The following is a 9,004-nucleotide window of genomic DNA, read 5'->3' as shown; positions in this document are numbered from 1 at the left end:
TAGTGGGTGAATTGAATCTTCGAGTTAAACTAGAAAAAATATTTAAAAAAGGGTATTTTTTTGAAAAATACAAATAAAAAATTAAACGGGCCGCCCTTTTATTTTTCTATTTTTTTTGGTTAATTATTAGATCGAGCCTATTTAGCTTGAAGTCTAAATGAGTATTATTTTAGAAAAGTTTGCCCATTTAAAAAAAAAAACGTGTTGGTCCGACAAATTTAGTTTATTTTGATGACCGTAATAATTATTTCTAAATGTAGATGATTCCTTAATTAAATTTATGTTGATGATGGTTATGGTTTATTAATGGTGCACTTCACCAGTAATTAGGGGTGTTCATGAATCGGATCCGATCCGAAAATTGCGGATATAGATCCGATCTGCAAGACTTTCGGATCGGATTACGGATTTTGTGTTGATATCCGCATATCCGATCTGCATATTCACGTATCCGCAAAAATAAATAAATAAATAAATAAATATTCTTTTTATGTTTTATTTCAACTAATAATTATCATATATGTTGTATTATTTTAATTTATTATTTAAGAAAAGTATGTTTAAATATTATTTTAAGAGTAAACATATTTAAAAGAATAAAAAAATGAATTTTATTGATATTTTTTTAATAAAAATAAGCTTTTAAAAATATTTTTGTGTTTTGCGAATATATCCGATATCCGATCCGATCCAATCCGCAAATGTGCGGATCGAATCGGATCGGATCCAACCTAAAAAACTGCAGATATTGGATCCGATCCGATCCGATCCGATGATTTTAGTGCGGATCGGATCAAAATTTTGGCCATATCCGATTCGATCCGATCTGCATGCAACCCTACCAGTAATCGTGCCTGAATAAACAAGTGCAGAGACTTTATACATATTTTAAAATGTTTCAAGTAACATACAGAAGCAACCACACCCGCAACACACTTAACAACACCACCATGTGCTTCATTATCCCGTCTGAATCAATGACCTATATATATAGAGATACAAAGTTGTCTTAGCTTGGGGGTAATTAACTTCAATTATAGGATAATTACCCAAGAGCAAATCTACCTTTATAATCTTCAACTTTTAGAGAAAAATATATGCCAGTGGAGTGTTAATTCATTAATGAGTTAGATTTTGGATAGAGAAAAATATACGCCGTGAATGGAACTTTATTGGTGTGTTAAGTTATTAATGAGTTAGATTTTTTATATGTGATAATTTCTAAATTTGTTATGACAAAAATATTTTAAAAATATTTTAAAACTTAATAAAATATTTAACGGGTAAATATACATTTTCAAAAAAGGATTTTAGAAATAAGATTTTAATGTAATTTTTTAAAAATATAATTAAAAATTGAGATTTTTTTTTAAAAAAACTAGTATTTTTATGCGTACATAGTGGATATTTTTTTTCAATCTTTGTTGTCAATGGCAAAATATATTTTTAAAAATGAACAAAAAATTTAGACATTGAATTTTGATATAATTTTACATGCACCTTTTGAATAGTTATTTAAATATCTTCACAAAATTATAGATCAAATACACAAACAACTTGTTATATATAAAATTTAATTGTCACTTTGTGGAAATCTTTTACTTTTTATCCTACACTACCAAATATTCGGCAGTTTGCGGTGGTTTTGAAATCAGATAGTGACAATTTTCCACTATTACAAAATATTTTGCTACGATTAACTAACCACTCCAAAATATTTGGCAGCAGTTTATGTTAATTGCTGAAATAATCGCTATAAAATCAGCATTTTGTGGCAGGTCGGTTTATGTTAACTAATGCAATTTGCTATCACTAGTCCTAATAAGGCTTAAGGCACTTGTTGTTTATAATGTTTAGTTTTGTAAAATGTTTTAACATTTTAATGTACTTTTTTTTCTAAATTAGCATATAATTAAATCTGAGAATTTTTACTTATGACTTGAGTAGACTTACATTATTTTATGGATTTGAAATTTTCAGAGTTAGCAAAAGATGTAGGCAAAATAATTAATGATACTTTAGATGGAGCAGAGACTGATACACATCACAATTTAGTTGAGGTCACCTCCTTTGGAACTGGCATTCGAATGCAATTCGATCTTAATGAGGTTCTGGAAGAAGACAATGGAGTTTGAGATGGACATACAACAAATTAAAAATGATGTACATGTTGTAGACATGGGTGTTGATGCTTGAGCATCTTAATTAAGCACTTTTCATTGGCATTTCTTATAGAAAAGTTATGACTTTTTCTTGGTAATTATATGATTTTCAAGACTATTCTGTTAGTATTTTGATTTTCTTGGTTTCATTATTCATGTAGAAAAATTTTAGGAAAAGAGAAGCAAAAGCATAAGGAGGAATCAAGAATAGAAGACAAATGCAAAGGGAATTTGTGGATGCTGTCAACCCTGACTTTTTCACACTCTAACGAGCATAATTTGAGGTATAGAGGTTCAAATAAAACAGTTTCAACGGTATTAGAAAGCCAACTTTCAGAGCTTTCCAACCATATATAATAGTCTATGATTACTCTCTAGACTCATGGCGCTAAACGCCATGAAAGTGGCACTAAACACCAGTCTGCGTCCCAACACCACTACCCTTTAGGTGTCTTGGTGCTAAGCGCCAAGAAACTGGCGTTAAACGCCGAACTCATAGCGAAGGTGATAAATTTGTATCAGAAGTGGCATTAGCGCCAGCATGGCCCAAGCTCATAAAAACCAAATTTTAAAGCTCCGCTTCCTCCTCTCTCCTCACACTCTCTATTCTGTCTTTCATTTTTTTTAGTTTTAGGTTTTACACATTAGATTAGGATTTCAATTTTTCTGCACTATGGACAAATAAACCTCTATTGTTAAGGTTTGGAGCTCTATTTATTTGATGGATTAATATTATTATTCTTCTATTTTGATTAATGCACTGATTTCTATTCAAGAATTGAATTTTGTTCTTCATCTTAAAGATTAGAGTGTATTGGAAAATAACTCTTCTCTGAATTGAATTCCTCTGAATCTTGAAAAAGTTAAAATTATTGGAATTAGGCTTGAGGCTCTTTCTCATAATTCTTCAATTATCTGGAATTAATTTGATACGTGACATATAATCAGGTTTCTTTTGAGTTCTTAAGAATTATGTGGCTTATAAACCAGAGATTGTACTTTACCTTTTAGCATAATTAATTGATCAAGGATTTGACGGTTGATTTGGTTAGAAGAAGTTCAATTACCAAGGAATTGGAGTTCAATTACCTAGGGTTTGCCACGAATTATATCTTTGCATGATCAAAGTAGATAGCAATAATTGTTAATCCTGAAATTTAAATATCTTTGACACCTTATCTATCTTTATCATATTATTTTCTTAACCAATTTTAGTTTATTCTTGTTTAATTTTTTGTTTTCATTAATCCATTAATCCACATGGGAACGATAACCCACTCCCGTGGTATTACTTGATACGATTCGATGCACTTACCGATAGTTTGTGGTTTGTAAATTCTGCATTAAGCGTCAATCTAAACAAGAACCCCTAGTTTGGAGATGATTTATCAGATCCTTTAACGCATAAAGCATGTAAATTCATGATAAAATTGACAGAGTATTTTTAACTAGGTCACTACAATATTTCAGAATAAATTTTATCATAACAAAGCACTAGTGGTTGATGATGTAATGGACCTGTTGATCTTTGATTTTAAGATTTGGGTTGATTTATCATATTTTATTATTTAAGATCGTAATATTAGATATTCAAGTTCAACTATGGTATCTTAGTGAGGTTATAAAGTAAGGTGCAACTTGAAATAATCCTTAATTTATCACTACACCAAATAAGCCAAATAGCTACACTTAATTTGTGACCGTTATTTTAAGGGTCTCTATTAATTAACATTGTGACACTTCTACTCTTAATTATTAAACCGTTAGTACTGACTCTATATTTGCTCACTCTTTTTCTTTCTTTTTTTTTTTAACTTTTTATTTTTCCTGAAACTGTATTCACTTTCTCACTGCCGATTCAGATGAGATGAGAAGAGATGAGAAACAGAGAAAGTGACGCAACAACCTTCACCACGCTACAGTTCGTCGTTCGTCGTTCGTCATCGTGATTCGCGTTGGACGTTCACCGTTCGTTGTTTACCGTTCACTATTCACTGTCGCTGTTTCGCGTTCACCGTTCACTGTTCCTGCATCGTCCTTTCTCCTCCCTTCGAGTGCGACCCCTAATTCCACATCCAGCGACTTTTTCTTCTCTTCCAACCTTGATAGTGAGTATTTAATTGTTTTTCTACTATAATTTTTACCCCTGCAATTTCTTTGTTGTTGCTTAATGTTTGTTGTGCTGAAGTTATTGCAATTGTTTGATCTTGGTGCTCTATTTTGTTGCAATTTATTGTAATGATTATATCGTCATGTTCATATTTGCTATTTTTTTTTAATTTTCTTATTTCTTTTTTCCGCACTCAACATGTTCGATGAAATGCTTCAACTAGATTTCTTTGAATTCTCTCTTTATTATTTCTTCTCTTGATTTTTTTGATATTTTTGTGCCTTGATGACATCATGAATTGGTTAGTGCTCTTCTTGAATTATGCAAATTGCTACGCTAGAAATGGAAAAGCTAATTAGCTGAACTTTAATCTTGGATTTCATCTCTCTATCTTATATCCATCCTTGTAAAACCTGGTAGTTTTGTTTTGGTGCACCTATAAACTTGATGTGAGCTTGATGACTAATTTATAGAAAAAGCTAAAAGCAAAAGACCACCATCCCTACTAGTATCAAAAAACCATCTCTGACTAACTTTCTTGTGTTCATATTGACTTAGGTGTCTAACTTCTATATTATAGGAAATAAATTAATGTGGCATATGTGTCATGAGACAGAAATGGATTTGCTAATATATAAATGGGATCTCCAATTCTCCATTGCAATGATTGTTACTTAAGATATTGTTTAATTTTATAGCACATACCTTATTGCATTAATTCTTGCCGAGATATTTGTTGAAGAAAGAAATCAGTCTATGTTTTGTGAATTAAACCGCTTTAATTTGTTCTGTTATAAATTTTTAAATTTATAAATAGGAGCTGAGGGTGTGCAAGTTTATTTAATTTAATTAGTTTCTACTTTCTAGGGTCAAACATATACTTGAAACTCTTATAATATATATGTTGGTTACTGCCAAGTGCCAAATGTATCTACTCAATTGTTAAAGAGTAAAGACAGAGCACATGGAAGAAAAAGCAGGGGAGAAGGTGTAATGTTTATTAGAGTAGCACCAAATTTATATTTTTCTCTATTCTTGTCTTTTGTCTTGGGTTAGATGTTCAATCACAAAAGTGGCATATGTAGAGCCTGGCCCTCTCTCTTGAGTAAATTTGTGATTATGACTAATCTGAATTGCTTTGAAGTTTGAAGAGGTGCTTTGAAGCTTGTTCTTCAGTTGATGGATGTTAAAGGCCTCACAATTTCACACGTCAAGAGCCATCTTTAGGTTCACTTTTATTCATTTTATTTTTTAAAAAAATAGTAAATAAATTGGTAAAAATTTCATGATATTCATTCTCTCTATCTCTCTCTCTTTGTTTTTTCTTCAAAACCAGATGTACAGAAGCATGAGGGGTGACTTGGGAAGGCAAGGTACTAATAAAAATATTTTACATCTTCATAATTCATTAAGCTCTTGATATTGATTTATTAATCATCTTCATCATCAATCATCAAAAGTTTAATTTCCATACTATATATGTGAATTTAAAATCCTTTTACATTATAATAATCAGGTATTGTCATATAAATAAAGTTTATATTTTAAATATTTTTATGAACTTAGAGATAGTAGCATCTAATTAGATATAAGTATATGAATTATCTCACAATACACAGAAATTTTTATAAATTTATTACATCATTGACGCATAAGAGCTCAAGTACATAGAATTAAAATTTGTCAAGATGTCCTTGGTTAGCTAGGCCTATAGTTTTTTATTAGTTTTTAAGAGAAATATTCTCCCCCTATTTTTCAAATTGAAGTTTTTTCTTTTCTCCTATAGTATGAATTCAACGCCGAAAAGGGGGAGGATAACAAGGAAGAGTTATACAATTTTGTCCTAGCTTGCTACCATACATAAGTGGATCGATCATTTTGGAGGGTCGACTACCCATGCCATCTTTTGACAAGGCACTGCATATTTTACTATTTTTTACTTTAATTTTACCAATCCACAATGAATTCAGTAGTTTGCATAAATTAATTAATCGAAATCTGTCAATAACTCATCAAGATTGAATGTCCATTAATATTTGTGTGATAGATCTTCATAAGGCTTTTCATGCTTAATTCTTTTAAAGGCTCAATAATTGCCACTACATATAGATAGCAGCTTCACTTTTGGTACCTGAACTTGGGAAGCTTGAGCATTTACAATATCTTTTTGCTGTTCTTTCTAAAGTGACTTTAATTTTTTTCAGTTGATTTTAATTTAATATATTTAATTTACTTGCATTCTCTTCTTTCTTGGTTTCTTTGTACTGGTGTTTATGAATGAAATTCATTTTTTGTTGAAGTCCTGTTTAATACTAAACATTCTTGGGCAACATCTTTTAGGATAAAGTTTAGGAACATATGCATCAATTCATGTAATAACGAATTATACTTTAGCTACATCTGATGGAGGAGAAGGAGCGGCAGAAAGCCGAAGCAAAGGCTAAGGAGGTTGAGGCAGCTGAGGCTGCAAAAAGAAGTGCTAGAGCTGCAGTTGCTTCATTGCTTCCTTCCAAGTTGTTTGGGAATAAGGATGCTGATTCAGAGGCTAAATGATGCAAATGCTTCTGAGCCAGAGTTGGTAGAGAGAATAACTGAAACTGAGGGTTCAGTTAATAGAGACTAAAAAAGAGGTAACCGCTTGAAGTTGTAACTTCATTAATCTTGATATGCTTAGATCAGGAAATTTAATGCATGTGTTTCTTTTTTATCAAAAATAGTTTTGAATCATAAACTTATGTTACCAAATTTTTTATTAATTTTATATGTAATTAAATTGTTGGGGAAAGGATTATGCAGTTATTGAGTTGATCAATTTCACATTGAAACTTCCTTTTCCTTTTCCCCTCTAGTGCTGCAGCTACAAGATTATGGCTCTTGGATTGTGACTTGTTTTATGACTAGAAATGAGAGTAATGTTTATCTGGAAATTATACTGAACTTTCTTAAATGAGAGTAATGTTTCCTCCCATACTGATGATCTATTCGCTTTTCTGTAGGGTAGGAGTCTCAATTGAAATCAAGGGGTAGGCAGGATTCTTATGAAGGTTTGGCATAAATTACTCCTTGCTGTTGCCTGTTCTATCTTATGTCCATTCTTGTAAAATTTGGTAGTTTTGTTTGGTGCACCTATAAACTTGATGTGAGCTTAATGATTAATTTAATGTTAATTCATAATTCTGCGGTTCTTTATTACTTTTCCTTTGTTAATTTTTCTATGTAAAATATTAATAATAGAGCAGATATAATAACTCTTATTATTTCTCACTGTTACAACTCTTAAACTGTATACATACCCAAGCATAGTTTAGTTGTTGATGAAGCCTTCAAATATTTTAATCTTTTGCTTATAACTACTACTTCTTGCTCTTGGATTATTTTCATAGTTTATTCTTGTGTTTTCAAACCCGGATTTGAAGTGACTGAAGATTGATCATTCACCATAAGACTTTTGGACTGAACCGGAATAATGTTGTCAACTGCAGAAGAAGCTATTGAACTTACAGCAGAGAGGGACTAGATACCATTGAAGCAATTGATTGTGTTTTAGGATCATCTTGGAGTTTCCTTTTGGGAACTTGATTCCAAGTATACTGTGTTGGTATGGTGCAATCAAATACTTCAATGTTTCCTTCTGAATTGAGAGGTGAAAAGGTTTGATTAAGGCCTATCTGTGAAATCTTTGTCATGTTTGGATCAGGAATTATGTTATTAGTAACTAGTGCTCTTCTTTGTTCTGTTTTATTAAGCTCTGACACAGTGAAATCATAATTAAGCATTTATGGTTGAGTAGAGACGGGTTCTAAACATCATTGTCCACTTGATTTGCAGATATTTGGAGCCAAATTATCCGAAGGTGTTTTCGTTGGCTCATTTCTCTCCATGTCATCAATAGCAGTGGTATGTTTTTCCTGTTTCTCCAAACCAAAAATTACTGTATATACCCCCCTTCATACTAAATCAGTTAATGGTTCCATCCCCACACCTTTATCCCAAATCCTAAACCTGAAAACCTTATAAGTTCATTTAATTGTAAATTTTTATGAGCTTGGGGTTATGCCATGTATTTCAAACAAATTCAAATGCGCATTAGTCTTGGTGGTAATCTTTATTTGGATATTTCTAATTTCCTATATTTCATGTTTCATTGCAAGTCTCTTTATTCGTGAATGCATTCTGATCATTGCATTCTCTCATTTGTAGAGGACAAGAGTTGCTTGTGAAGTAATTGTTGAAGTTGGATACTATTGAGGTTGAAGGTGAAGCGAAGTTGCGGAGAAAAGTTGAGGATTAAGTTACAAGTACAATTGTTAGCTTTATATGTTTGGATTAAGTTAGGATTTTTTGAATTTATATTTTATGGATTATGACTATGTAAAACTTGTAGAATTCAACTTTTGAAATATATTGTTTCTATTTTTGTAAAACTTGTGAGATTGAGTTTAAATTTGTTGAAATATAATGCCATTTATTATTTTGTTGGTAGACAAATAAATTATTATTTATAATAGAAATAATTTTTTTAATAATTAATAAAACAAAACATTGATGTTGGAGAGATTATGACAGTTTAAAACAGTCACTAAATACTGGAAAAAACTGTCATAGGAATTAGTAACTTAGTGACGGTTTTAAATTGAAAAATTGTCACTAAAAATATTGTGACGGTTTAAATTGTCACTAAATATGCCTAAAAGCTGTCATAAGAACTAGTAACTTAGTGACGGTTTAAAAT

The 9,004-nt window shown here is 31.1% G+C and overlaps 1 long non-coding RNA gene across 8 annotated transcripts; it reads left to right on the top strand.

The window, feature by feature from the left end:
• On the top strand, window positions 3,923-8,743 carry LOC107623876. Of its 8 annotated transcripts, XR_002355321.1 has the most exons (9): window positions 3,930-4,270; window positions 5,417-5,499; window positions 5,609-5,645; window positions 6,667-6,902; window positions 7,122-7,181; window positions 7,269-7,316; window positions 7,755-7,923; window positions 8,101-8,169; window positions 8,473-8,743. It is a non-coding gene; the product is annotated as an uncharacterized LOC107623876 (long non-coding RNA). The 8 variants fall into 8 exon arrangements; XR_001616662.2 differs by lacking the exon at window positions 7,122-7,181 and having other exon boundaries at window positions 3,923-4,270; window positions 5,140-5,499; window positions 6,059-6,902; XR_001616663.2 differs by lacking the exon at window positions 7,122-7,181 and having other exon boundaries at window positions 3,925-4,270; window positions 6,059-6,902.

The sequence above is a fragment of the Arachis ipaensis genome, chromosome B10 (genome assembly GCF_000816755.2).
Source record: "Arachis ipaensis cultivar K30076 chromosome B10, Araip1.1, whole genome shotgun sequence".
Classification (NCBI taxonomy): domain Eukaryota; kingdom Viridiplantae; phylum Streptophyta; class Magnoliopsida; order Fabales; family Fabaceae; genus Arachis; species Arachis ipaensis.
Note: the sequence above shows the minus strand (reverse complement) of the source record. Positions and strands in the feature narration are given on the sequence as shown.